The sequence below is a fragment of the Carassius gibelio genome, chromosome B25, assembly GCF_023724105.1.
Source record: "Carassius gibelio isolate Cgi1373 ecotype wild population from Czech Republic chromosome B25, carGib1.2-hapl.c, whole genome shotgun sequence".
Classification (NCBI taxonomy): domain Eukaryota; kingdom Metazoa; phylum Chordata; class Actinopteri; order Cypriniformes; family Cyprinidae; genus Carassius; species Carassius gibelio.
In genome coordinates, this window is record NC_068420.1 from 17,261,917 (window position 1) to 17,275,407 (window position 13,491).

The window sequence follows — 13,491 nt, forward strand, 5'->3', positions numbered from 1 at the left end:
CAGAACAGGACCGTCTCATCCCAAGAAGTCAGCTACAGAACAGGCCCGTCTCCTCCTGAAGAGTCAGCTACAGAACAGGCCCGTCTCCTCCTGAAGAGTCAGCTACAGGACAGGACCGTCTCCTCCTGAAGAGTCAGCTACAGAACAGGACCGTCTCCTCCCGAGAAGTCAGCTACAGAACAGGACCGTCTCCTCCTGAAGAGTTAGCTACAGAACAGGCCCGTCTCCTCCTGAAGAGTCAGCTACAGGACAGGACCGTCTCCTCCTGAAGAGTCAGCTACAGAACAGGCCCGTCTCCTCCTGAAGAGTCAGCTACAGGACAGGACCGTCTCCTCCTGAAGAGTCAACTACAGAACAGGACCGTCTCCTCCCAAGAAGTCAGCTACAGAACAGGACCGTCTCCTCCTGAAGAGTCAGCAGTAGAACAGGACCGTCTCCTCCTGAAGAGTTAGCTACAGGACAGGACCGTCTCCTCCCGAGAAGTCAGCTACAGAACAGGACCGTCTCCTCCTGAAGAGTCAGCTACAGGACAGGACCGTCTCCTCCTGAAGAGTCAGCAGTAGAACAGGACCGTCTCCTCCTGAAGAGTTAGCTACAGGACAGGACCGTCTCCTCCCGAGAAGTCAGCTACAGAACAGGACCGTCTCCTCCTGAAGAGTCAGCTACAGGACAGGACCGTCTCCTCCTGAAGAGTCAGCAGTAGAACAGGACCGTCTCCTCCTGAAGAGTTAGCTACAGGACAGGACCGTCTCCTCCCGAGAAGTCAGCTACAGAACAGGACCGTCTCCTCCTGAAGAGTCAGCTACAGGACAGGACCGTCTCCTCCTGAAGAGTCAGCTACAGGACAGGACCGTCTCCTCCTGAAGAGTCAGCTATGGAATCGTTTTTTTTCCAGCAATGCAGACTTGCAGAGCTTGCTCAGGAATGGCAGCAGGTTGGTGTGAGAGCATCTGCACACAGCGAGGCCAAGACTTTTGGACAATGGCCTGGTGTCAAGAAAGAAAGAAGTCGCTTCTCTCCAATAAAATCATCAAGGACAGACTGAAATTCAGGAGGAAGTACAAGGATTGGACAGCAGAAGACTGGCGCAAAGTTATTTTCCCTGACGAAGCTCACTCCGACTGTTTGGGACATCTGGAAAATCAATTGTTCAGAGAGAAAATGTGAACGCTACTTTGAGTCCTGTTTTTTTTTTTTTTTTGCAACAGTGAAGCTTCCTGAGGCTATCCATGTGTGGGGTTGTTTTTCAACCAAGGAGTGGGCTCTCTCATAATTCTGCCCAAAAACATTGCCATGAATAAAGAATGGTATCAAAACATCCTGCAAGAGCAACTTTTTCCAACGATCCAAGAGCAAATTGGTGATGATCCTTGCATTTTCAACACTGACGGAGCACCATGTCACAAAGCAAGATTGAATTGCAGGGGTTATGAAGAACAAGGGTCAACACTGTTAATATTGACTCATTATATTATTTTTTTTCTTTTAAACTTATTATATTTTTAACATTGTTTTTCTGTATACCATAGAAACATGTGGAAAAATTATCTACAAATAATGAAGCAGCAAATTTAGCAAAACAAATTTTATGTCACTGCTAAAACTTTTGGCCATGACTGTATATTTTTAAGAATCTTTGAGCCATAGTTTAGTTTGCTCATGGAAATCAATCTACTTGACTGACTTGTGGTTGTATGTGCGGTTTGCAGTAACACTGAAAAATTACTTCACCTTTAATATGTAAAAACCGACTGTTCATTAAAGTGAGTTCTTGCCCTCTGGTCACTTTATTCCGTCATCGTGAAATCTTCCAAGCCGATGGGGATTTAGATTGCAGTTGATCTATAGTGTTTTGTTCCACATGTGCTCCGGTCTGGTGTTTATCACTGCTTATTGACATTTTTGATCATTAGCAAATGTTCTGGCTGTCTGTTACTCCTGTGTCATATTTCCATTGGTAAATGAGAGTTAATGAGATGATCAGTTATTTGAGGCTGGTTAGGTTTATAGGGTAAAGGTTAGCATTAGGGTTGCCTCAGGGCTCAAATTAAAGCCCATAATTGGTAATGTTCACCAGAAAAAAAATCATTTAAAACTGTACCTAACCTCGTTTCCTGTCCACAGACCAGAGAAGAGTTTCTCAAAGCTTTTATCAAAACCTCATGATGCTGCCGTCAATCATTCTGATATCACTTGAAATCATAATTATACAAACCTACAATTTTGTCCTGCGTAATATCTATCTACCATCATATAATTCATGACATATTTACTTATGTTTGACGCTGTGGTATTCATTTCTTTGCTTTGCATCGCAGATAGATTCCTATGAAAGAGAAATTTGTTTCTGAAAGCTGGAAGACGGAAAAGGGAGACTTTATGCGCTCTGCTTTTTGAGTTCCCTTACCTATTTGTCAAATGCTTCCGAAACAATGAGCAGTTTATCTTCTACTTCATCTTTCCGCTCTTTTAAGGTTTGGGCTGTAGTGTGAAATAAACCAAAACAAACTCTTTGTTAGTTCAAGGGCCAGTGACATGATGCATTGCATTTTATTTATTGAGATAATTTTTTTTGTTAAGATTCAATTCATACACGATGACCTTGAAATCCCTCATATCGTAATGAAAGAAGATAAAATGCATTATTAAAATAAAAGAAGAAAATCTATAAAGCTGTAAAGCCTGTTACAATATCAAACATATTTGGAATGTCATGTAGTGCAACCAGCATGCTGAAAAAAAGCCATAAATCCAGAAATTATCATAGAGGTTGGGGATGGGCAATAAGTCTCTTTAAACAGAAGATAATTTGACCAAGGCAAGTTTAGTTCTGCTTCTAAAAATGTCAAGCGGTGCAACTCCCTAAAAAAATATATACCGAAAAATTATTTAACATGTAACTTAACATGTTTTTAACTTGGTTGCACTGCATGACATTTTGAGCTGTTAAACAGAAACTTTTCTTATATAAGTATCTTTTGTTCCTGTGGCTCAGTGGTAGAGCACTGCATTAGCTGCACAAAAAGTTGCGGGTTCCTCAGATTCCCAGGGAACACAGATACTGATAAAAAATAAATTAATTAATTAATAATAATATAGCCTGAATGCACTGCAAGTCACTTTGGATAAACGTATCTGCTAAATGTATATACATTCTTAAGTTGAAACTGTTCATATACTCTTATTAAATATGAAAATTTTTAATTTAATGACTCTAAATAATGTCATGTTGTGTAACCAAGAGAGAAGTAAAAAATTATATAGGTTTTGCCTCTTTTTTTTGTACAAGGAAGTAAAGAATTTACTGTGTCTGCAATCGCTCACTTGTTCACTCATTTTCTTAACCCTATATAGTGCATGCCAGTTGAGTTCACTATATTAGCATGGAGTGAACAAAATTTATCAAACAAATTCACCGTAATTATACATACTTCTGTGCCAGCTTTGTAGTTTCATTACTTTAAATTTATGCATTTAGCAGACGCTTTTATCCAAAGCGACTTACAGTGCATTCAGTATGTGTGGGAATTGAACCCACAACCTTTTGTACTTCTAACGCAATGTTCTACCACTGAGCTCAATAAATATTAATAGATAAGTATGGATGCTTAGCACCACTGTCCTAGCATTGTACTCTTAAATAAGAAGATTTTTTTTTTTTTTTTTTATGACTTTTCCCTCTTTAAAATTGGCTATTGGCCAGAGCTATGAAATGACAGTGATGCTCACAATTTCAGGTTAATGTCATCTCTAAATTGGACTAACTAAGGGAGCCATGCTAAAAGTGTGTTATTTTGATAAAAGGGGCTTTGTTTCAGAAAAAACTAAACAAACAAATATTGTTTTCTTATTCCTAAGCTTGTTTTGATGTACCTGGATTCAAGAGGTCAATTCCTTCGATTCCTATGGTGGAAGTAGGAGTTGACTCAGGAAAAACCAGAAAGCGAATACCCCTAGCACCAACCAAATTGAAACTTTTCTTGAAAAACCATATGAAACTGGCCACTTGGCACATGCATTTTAAACAATATTTTTAAAAAAGATGTTTCATTATCTTTATCTTGGACACCCTTATTCATCACTGGCTCTTAAATTGTACAATTAGGCATTTAAAGAGTTGCTTTTAAGTCTATCAAATATGGTTTGGCTGGGATTCAGCCATTATTGGAGCTGAATGATGTTTTTTCGTTTTTGCCGAGTAGACGGTTCCAGAGACCCACCTCTGTCACACACTGGAAAATAATCACATTTGATCCGTCCAGTTCCTCAAATGTGAATACAGCTATTTTTCTTCTCATCCAAATATAACAGATGTCTTACAGCCCGGACACATGGGCAATTGTTGAACATTTTTTTGAGGGGGCTGGATTATCCCAGTCCGTCATATAAAGGCCACGGTCCGGCCAGTTTAGGGAGCCCTACTGTCCACGCCAGGGCTTAGAGGTGTTGATGGGGGCCGCGGTCCCCAAACAAGCCCCTGTTACTGGTCAGGCTTTGAAAGACTGACTGTTTGATTGCTATCACCATCCTTCAACACCACCCCATCAATCCTAGTTGTGCCAGGCCATCCCTGCTGAGACAGTGGCCCTCTTTGTCTGCCAGCTGATGGGCTGAGGCCCCCAGCCCCGCTCTTACACCCTCTCTTAGTGACAACCACCTGACAGAACCGGCTCCTAGCAGACGGAGACCTCAAAGGCTTCATCTGCCTCAGCTTGTAACCTTCACGCCACTTTTAGGACCCTATGATTTCTGTGATGAGGAAAACGTGGAGCCTAATGGAAGGTCACCTCACAAGCAGTTCATTTGAATAATAATAATAAAAAAAATAGCAAAATAGCATAAGAAACTCAAAGGTCTTCACGCCAATAATAATAATAATAAAATTAATTTTTAAGTAAAGTCGTGATATTTCTTCCATATTTTAAATTTAATAGTAAACTTATACAGCTCTTTGTTTACCAAGAACTAAAAGAAATGGTTATATTTCATTTGATTACATTTTAAAAGATTAAGTTAATGTTTTTATGCCTTTATTTAATTGCAATAAATGTTGATAATAAATGTTGATAATAAATTTGTAATTATCATAAATTCTAAATAATTGTAAATAGGCAGCACAGAATTTCTAGGGAAAAAATGCATACATTTTTTACAACAAATAACAATTTTACAATAAAAGGCACCTTTATAGGGCCTATTTCATATTGTATACATATCAACCATATTGTATATGGTTTCATTTAATTAGGAAACAAAGAAAGAAAGAAATAAAGAATTCATATAGGGATAATGGATAAATAAAATGGAATTTAGAAAAAAATAAACTGATTTCATAGGGCCTTAAAAGTTAATTTCTGTTTTCTGTTTTAAACAAATTGTTTTTAAATTGTGCAAGTTTCATGATTTTTATAAGACATGCTTCCTGGTTACTAAAATGCTATTTGACAATTAAAACAGAATCCAAAAAGAAATTTAAATCTAATTTAGAAACAACTTATTTTATAGGGCCCTACACCTTACAAACTCAGTGTCTGTCTATTAATGGCAGAGCAAAAGACATACATACAGCAGTACACATACACATCAGAGAACATGAATCATGAAGAGCTTTTGTAGGAGACTCTGAAAACAGCAGATCTGGATGTAGGAGATCAGTGTTAATCTCCAAAGGATGTGCTGGCCTATCACATTTCTTTTATTATTTATGGCTCCAACAAGGATCCATAACTTTGATCCACACTTCACACAATAATAGAGCTTAGGATTTTTGTGGTTTCCAGTATTCCAAGGCAAACACTTGGTTGAAGTGGAAATCACACACTTGCTGTATTCAACTCTCTTGCTGTATTTCACCCATGGACATTGGAGTAGAAGATCGCAGCATCTTCCTGCTGCGGACCCAGATGTTCTCACAGGCTTTTAGGATGCGGTTTATGGCTGAGAGGTCCACACGCAGGGTTTGGCCGTTCGACTCCTGGTGTGTGATGTTGTGTTCAACACTTTATAGTACTGTTGTTACTTCTCTGAACATTTGCCTCAGTCCTAGACAGATTTATTGTGTGCTTTCAACAAAAAAAATTAACTTGGATGAAGAAAGTTTTTGTCTCCAAACAATCTACTTGTCTCTTTTTCTTAGAGAAACTTCAAAAATGTTAATCACAGGGAATACTTCTAGAGGATGCGTAGAGAAAGGATTCGATGAACCATTCATTATTAGGATTAATTATTTATATTTGAATAGGAAAATAAGTTGAGAAACATTTATTTATTTACTTAGAGTTTTTAATGTTTGTTTTAGTTTATTTTTATTCGTTTGTTTGAATGTTTCTGTTTTAGTTAGTTTCTTTTTTGTTTGAATGTTTTAGTTTGTTTGTTTTTTTTTTTAGCTTGAATGTGTTTTTTGTTTTTGTTTGAGTGTATGTTTTTAGAATGTTTGTGTTTCATAAGAGTTAGCTTTTTGTTTGTTTTTGTGGTTTGGTTTTCTTTCCCTTCTTTTTTCCCTTTGTTGTTTTTCCTTCTTGTTACTGACTTTGACTACATCTACAAAAATGTTTGGCGAGCATTAAAGGGTTAGTTCACCCAAAAATTAAAATAATGTCATTACATACATACAATACATTTCGAACGAATCATTCGATGTAACCGGTTCTTCTTGAACCAGTTCACCAAATCGAACTGAATCGTTTGAAAAGGTTCGCGTCTCCAATAAGCATTAATCCACAAATGACTTAAGCTGTTAACTGTTTTAACGTGGCTGACGTGGTTAAATCGAATCATTCTTTCGCGAACCGGATATCACTACACGGCAGTGTTGTGAACGCGCTTCAACAGACCTGGAAGAGAAGGCAATGCTGAATAAAGTCATAGTTTTTGCTATTTTTGGACCAAAATGTATTTTCGCTGCTTCAAAAAATTCTAACTGACCCTCTGATGTCACATGGACTACTTTGATGATGTTTTTCTTACCTTTCTGGACATGGACAGTATACCGTACACACAGCTTCAATGGAGGGACTGAGAGCTCTGGTACTAAATCTAAAATATCTTAAACTGTGTTCCGAAGATAAACGGAGGTCATACGGGTTTGGAACGATATGAGGGTAGGTTATTAATGACATAATTTTCATTTTTCAGTGAACTAACCCTTTAAACTCTTATGTATTAAACAATTGATAATAATAATAATTAATAATAATTCCTTACATTTATATAGTGCTTTTCTATTTACTCAAAGCGCTTTACATTGTCAGGGGTATCGCCTCATTCACCACCCGTGTGCACCATCATATACATTATCAGGCACATTATGTGGTTTATATCCTCTAAACTCCCTTTTATGAATCTGTAATTGTGCCATTCACATGGTCTGCTCTTATTTCATTGAATGTAACTAGACTTCTTATACTAGCGAATGAAAGATTAGCTACAATTACTGATTTAATTGTAGGAGTTGATTAATTTACTGTTGGTGTTTTTCTGTTTTAATTAAAGTCTATCTTTTTAAATCTAACAGTCTTTTTACATCACAGACCACTTAAAATCTGTCGTGGACCTCCAGAATTCTGCGGCCCATGAGTTTAAGAAACCGTGAACTAGGTTCATGCTCCTTATTTCTACAGAAGAATCCATCCAGACTTACAAGCTCCGTCTGGACCAGGCTTTGAGCTCAGTGCTGGAGGCAGTCGACTTACAGCATCGTCCAAACCAGAACCGCTGAACCCTTTCTTGTGACTTTGTGAAGGGTTCATTGGAGGGCAGTCCTGTTTTTATGTGTTATTGTAGGTCTTTCGAAGGTCTCGCTGCTTTTGGCTTCAGTCGATTGAGTTTCAGAAAGGGACACCCTCCGTGGCGGTTCTTTCATTAGTTTCCTTTTCCTCTTTCTGTTTTTAGGCCCGACTGTTTGGCCCTCTACTATTCAGCTATTCGCATACAAAGTATGTTTGGATGGTAAAAGCCAGCAGGAAACAAAACACTTTCACCTTTTCTCAGATATCCTTTCAATGGGCATTTGTCCATACGCTGCAGTGCAAAATCATTTGGCTCGTTGGTTTTTCTTTACGAGTCGGTATTAAAAGCAGCAAGAAAGGGGAGTTTATTGTTTCAGTCTGTTTACTTTGATTATTTATGATTAATTTTGCATGTGTCTTAGTCCGGCCCTCAGGTTTGGAAAGTGTGGTGTCATTCGTGTCTGGATTTTAGCTTGGTCTGTTGGCTTCTTGGAGATATGTCGGGTTAACCGCAGAAAGCTCCACAGTTTTTTTGGGGTGGGGGTAGCTTTTGTCAGTGAGATTAATATGTCATTGGCCAGAGCTGAGTCATGCTGCATGTTTGCATTGGAGAAGCTGTTTGGAAGCTGTCAAATTGTCTTAATCGGTATTAGTCTAAGAAATGTTGTTTGACGCAAAAGTGTTTTCTCACAGATGAAGCTCTTTCAGATGTCTACAGTGGTATGAAATAGCAGATGTAGTGTAGTGATTCAGAAAGATGCATATTTGGACGTTATGTGGTTTGATGTGGAGATGTTAGACAAATTGGAAACTAATGGCAGATTAAGGTTTTATTTCCTGTTGGAAATTAGTCATTATTTGGGGTTTGCATTTGGTTACAGCATTAAATGTCATTCTCTTACAAAATTAGGCATGTCTACCATTTTTTGTTTGGTTTTCTTATTTTTATTTATTTATCCTTGTTTTATGTTGTGGGGTTATGTTAGTGGATTTTAAACAAAGTATATATTATATTTGAGTAACTATATTTACCCTGTAAAAGTATACAGTTTATATATATATATATATATATATATATATATATATATATATATATATATATAAACTAATATAAAATTCACTTTTTTTTCACAGTGATATCTGCAAATAAATAGCTGCATGTGTTTCTTTTCCATTTGCAGTTTTTGTAAAAACAAAACAAAAAAAATCCCTAGACCAAAAATTTTTTGTATGAGAAAGTACAGACAGACAGATAGACAGATAGATAGATGGATCAATATAGTGAAATTTATTAAAAATATGCAAATAATTAAGAAAAGACATACACGTTTAAGAGAAAACAAATATATCAAAAAACTAGTATGTGACCCTGGATCACAAAACCTTAAGTGTCAATTTTACGACATCATCTGAAAGCTGAATAAATACGATTTCCATTAATGTATGGTTTATTAGGATCTGACAATATTTGGCCGAGATACAACTATTTGAAAATCAGGAATCTGAGGTAGTAAAAAAAATCTAAATGCTGAGAAAAATCGCCTTTAAAGTTGTCCAAATGTATTCGTAGAAATGCATATCACTAATCAAAAATTAAGTACTGTAGGAAATGTACAAAATATCTTCATGGAACACAATCTTTAGTTAATATCCTAAAGATTTTTGGCATAAAAGAAAAATCCATAATTTTGACCTATACTATGTGTTTTTTTTAAGACTTAAAACTGGTTTTGTGGTCCAGGGTCACAAAGTTTTTTCATATATATATTTTTTCTCTTAAACGTGCCTTTTTAATTATTTGCGTATTTGTAATAAATTTCACTGTCTGTCTGTACTTTCTTATTCTAATAATTTTTGGTCTAGGGATTTTTTTTTTTAACTGTAAATGGAAAAGAAACTAGTCAAGTCAAAGTATTTAACATTTTAGGAAATACCAAAGGGCTACCGTTATAATAACAGACTTCAGCTGACCGATAAATTTATAGGTATTAATTTTCGAGCGACTCTGAGAAGAGATTGATTTTTATTCAAACTCTGCACTTAAGATTAAACATGTGACCGTGATTTACAAGGGACATGACTGAAACACAAACCTTTGAGTAACTATAGAGCACAGAGAGGAAAAAGCGGAGGTTGTGTAAACACGGTTCTCACATAGAAAAGGCCATGCTCATTTTGAGCCAGATCCGTCTTAAGCTGCACCACTGCTTTTCTTACTGATGGTCGTCTCCTTTCCAGACGCACAAAATCAAGGGATAAAAGACATAAATGATATGGTTAGTATTTCCAGTTTAAGAGAGTTTGTGCATATATAAACAACACAGAGCATTTTAGATGTTTGCCTTGTGTGGGTAAAAGTTTTGGTTTAAGGGAAAGTGTCTCCAACATCCAGTATGACGGATTGGTTATCCACTGAATATAAAAAAATAAACGTAGATTTCAGAGTTCTTGTTTTCTTGTTTGTTTTGTCTTGGTTTGGTTTATGCTTTTTTTGTTTGTTTGTGATTTTGATGTGCTTTTTGTTTGCTTTGTCTAGGTTTCGTCTTTTGCTTTTGCTTCGTTTTCGTTCATGACTCGCGTGATCTTATCAAACTGCACTGGTTGAACTGGATTACAATGTTATTTGATAAAGTGCCAATAAATTACATTCTGTCTGTGTTTTATTCCGCTAAGCCAACGTTTTAGTTTTCTTAAGTGGGTTATCTGCAGTTTGCACATTGATTAATCTTACTTCTCTACTTTAATACGCTATCCTAGTTTGATTGATGTACTGCAAACAAAACACCGTACGTTGGCATCTGTAAGCAAACCTGATCTTCAGAATGCTGGGCATGTGTATGTTTGGTTCATTATTTCTGCTAGCATTCATATCTTAAAAGGTTCTAGAAATCTGACATGTTCACATGGCCTTGTGAGTGATACCAGACAAGTCAACGGCTCTTCAGATCTTGGCAGAAGTTGAGAGTGGAAGCGAGAGTCCTGCCGTAGCCAGCAGGGGCTTAGTGGAGCAAATCTTTCCATTTCTATTATATCTGGAAGTTGTTTTTCCTCTGTTGAGCGCTGAATAATGAAAGTTCGTGACATTACACGTGCCGTGGCATTGGGGGAATACTAAAAGAACGCTGAGGGTCTCTGTGAATGAGAGCGCGACAGGAAAAACAGCCGCAGCAAATGCCGAACCCACGTCCAGTTGGAGTCTCTGTTTTCCCGCCAAAAAAGTGTCTCGGTCTGAAGAGAAGCTGATGCACATACAATCAGCCTTCATGTTCCACTTGTGCTTTCCAAGGGTCATGGCGGCCTGGCTTCCAAGTCCAGCTGAGTGTGTATCAGACGTTTACATAATGAAGAGAGGTCTGGTAAGGTATGCGTGCGTACGTTGTAACAACACAGATTGTGCTATTTGCGGTGTCCTCATGCGTAACTCTTTTACGTGGCAGGTTCATAACTGAAACTGATCGCTGTGCTTTATTCACCCAAACCTGTGGACGACGCCAAGTACGCACAATGGAGTAACCTTCTAATGCACTGCCATACGCTAATTAGTAATAACAGTGAGACATTGATGGATGTGTGTAGACTGTGTCAGCAGGTGTTTTTCTGTGGAAGTCCAGCACATATAGTTGATAAAAGACAATGAAGTGGTTTTGAAGTGCTATACTGAAGAGTTCAAGTTTTCAAATGTAAAATTTTAAATCCGAGAAACCGTTTTGGGGTCATGAAGGAATCACTGTTTTTGAGCTAAGTGAAGAGATCTTTTTAAGTGAAAATGTTTTTTGGATTAAATTGATCTTTTTGGGGAAGAGATCTCGTAAGTCAACAGAGATTGTAATGGATCTTGTAAGTGAGCAGATATTGTAATTATATTTTGTAATTGACTGGATCTTGGAGGTGAACTTATCTTGTAACTGAATGGATTCCTTAACAAGTCTGTGTTTTGAATCTGAATGAAGCATCTTGCCTAAGAATGATCAAGACATAGTAGGGCAATAATGAACTGAATGAACAAGGCCTATTTTTTTGTGAATTGACCATTGACACGTTGTTCAGTCATTTCAACATGACAGTTTCATTCAGTAGGCTCAGTAAGTTGGAGGGTAAGAGTTATTTCAATTTGATATTATTGAAACTCTTAATTAACTTAAAGTATTAGATCACTCCCAGAATAAAAATAACCTGATAATTTACACACCCCCAAGTCATCCAAGGTCCAGTAGTAGCAGATAAAATAAAATAAAAAACATGCTTTTTGTCATTTGTGGTGAAAATGATGCAAATGCTGATGGCTGATGTCTGTTCAAACCAAGTACAATGCAATTAAACATCAACAAATAATGAAATATCACACTATGATATTTTTGTACTTGGTATAGAGATGTTGTGATTCATTTGACAGTGTTTGCATGTTGCAGTATAAGTTATTAGTGCATCACTGACCTTGTTTTGTTCTATCTCCAGATTTTTGGGGTTTCCTGGTGTTGTGTCCATAAAGAAAAAATACATCATTAGGTAGGCTGTTCTTTCTTTGTTTCTTTTTTTTTTTGTGACCTTTTTAAAAGCACTTTTTTAGGTCAATGATGCATCATTGACCTAAAAAATCACTACATGGTCACTTTATTAGGTACACCTGTTCATTAGCTTGGTAACACAAATTGCTAATCTGCCAATCAAATGGCACCCACTCAATGCATTTAGGCATCTAGATGTGGTGAAGACGACTTGCTGAAGTTCAATCCGAGCATCAGAACGGGGAAGAAAGGGGATTTGAGTGACTTTGAACGTGGAATGGTTGTTGGTTGTTAAAGACTGGTCTTTAGTCTATAAAAAAATTGCTGATCTACTGGAATTTTCACACACAGCCATCTCTAGGGTTTACAGAGAATGGTCCAAAAAAGAGAAAATATCCAGTGAGCAGCAGTTGTGTGGAGGAAAATTCCTTGTTGATGTCAGAGTAGAATGGGCAAACTGGTTAGAGATGATAGAAAGGCAACAGTAACTTAAATAGTCATTCGTTACAACCAAGGTATGCAGAATACCATCTCTGAACAACAGCAGAAGACCACACCGTGTGCCGGTCATGTAAGCTAAGAACAGGAAACAGAGGATATAAATCACACAGGCTCACCAAAATTGGACAATAGAAGATTTGAAAAACTTTGCCTGGTCTGATGAGTCTCAATTTCTGCTGTGACAGTCAGATGGTAGGGTCAGAATTTGGCGTGAAGAACATGAAAGCATGGATCCATCCTGCCTTGTCTCAACGGTTCAGGCTGGTGGTGGTGGTGTATTGGTGTGAGAGATATTATCTTGGCACACTTTGGGCCCCTTAGTGCCAATTGAGCATTGTTTAAACACCACAGCTTACCTGAGTATTGTTGCTGACCATGTCCATCCCTTTATGACTAGAGTATACCCATCTTCTGTTTGCTAGTTCCAGCAGGATAATGTATAATAATGATAATGTCACAAAGCTCAAATCATCACAGACTGGTTTCTTGAACATGACAATGAGTTCACTTTACTCAAATGCCCTCCACAGTCACCAGATCTCAATCCAATAGTGCAGCTTTGGGATGTGGTGGAACGGGAGATTCGCATCAGATGTGCAGCCGACAAATCTGAAAAAAAAAAATACAAATACAAATATATATCTTTTTGAATCTATGCCACAAGGAATTACATCTCATATTTTCTTTCTTCTCCCTTCTTATTTTTCTCTCTCTCAAGTCACTTGAAAAGTAATTCTGTGATTCCAGAAATAAACCTT

General features: G+C 37.4%; 1 long non-coding RNA gene across 2 annotated transcripts in view; it reads left to right on the forward strand.

The window, feature by feature from the left end:
• Positions 1 to 13,491, forward strand: part of LOC128014477 (uncharacterized) — a 155,859-nt gene that overhangs the window by 61,866 nt on the left and 80,502 nt on the right. Inside the window, exon 3 of one of the 2 annotated variants that reach the window (XR_008183558.1) lies at positions 12,183 to 12,233. The exons of the other annotated variant lie outside the window; for it this stretch is intronic. This is a non-coding gene — a long non-coding RNA (uncharacterized LOC128014477). The remainder of the gene's footprint in view (positions 1 to 12,182; positions 12,234 to 13,491) is intronic. 2 annotated transcript variants of the gene reach the window in all.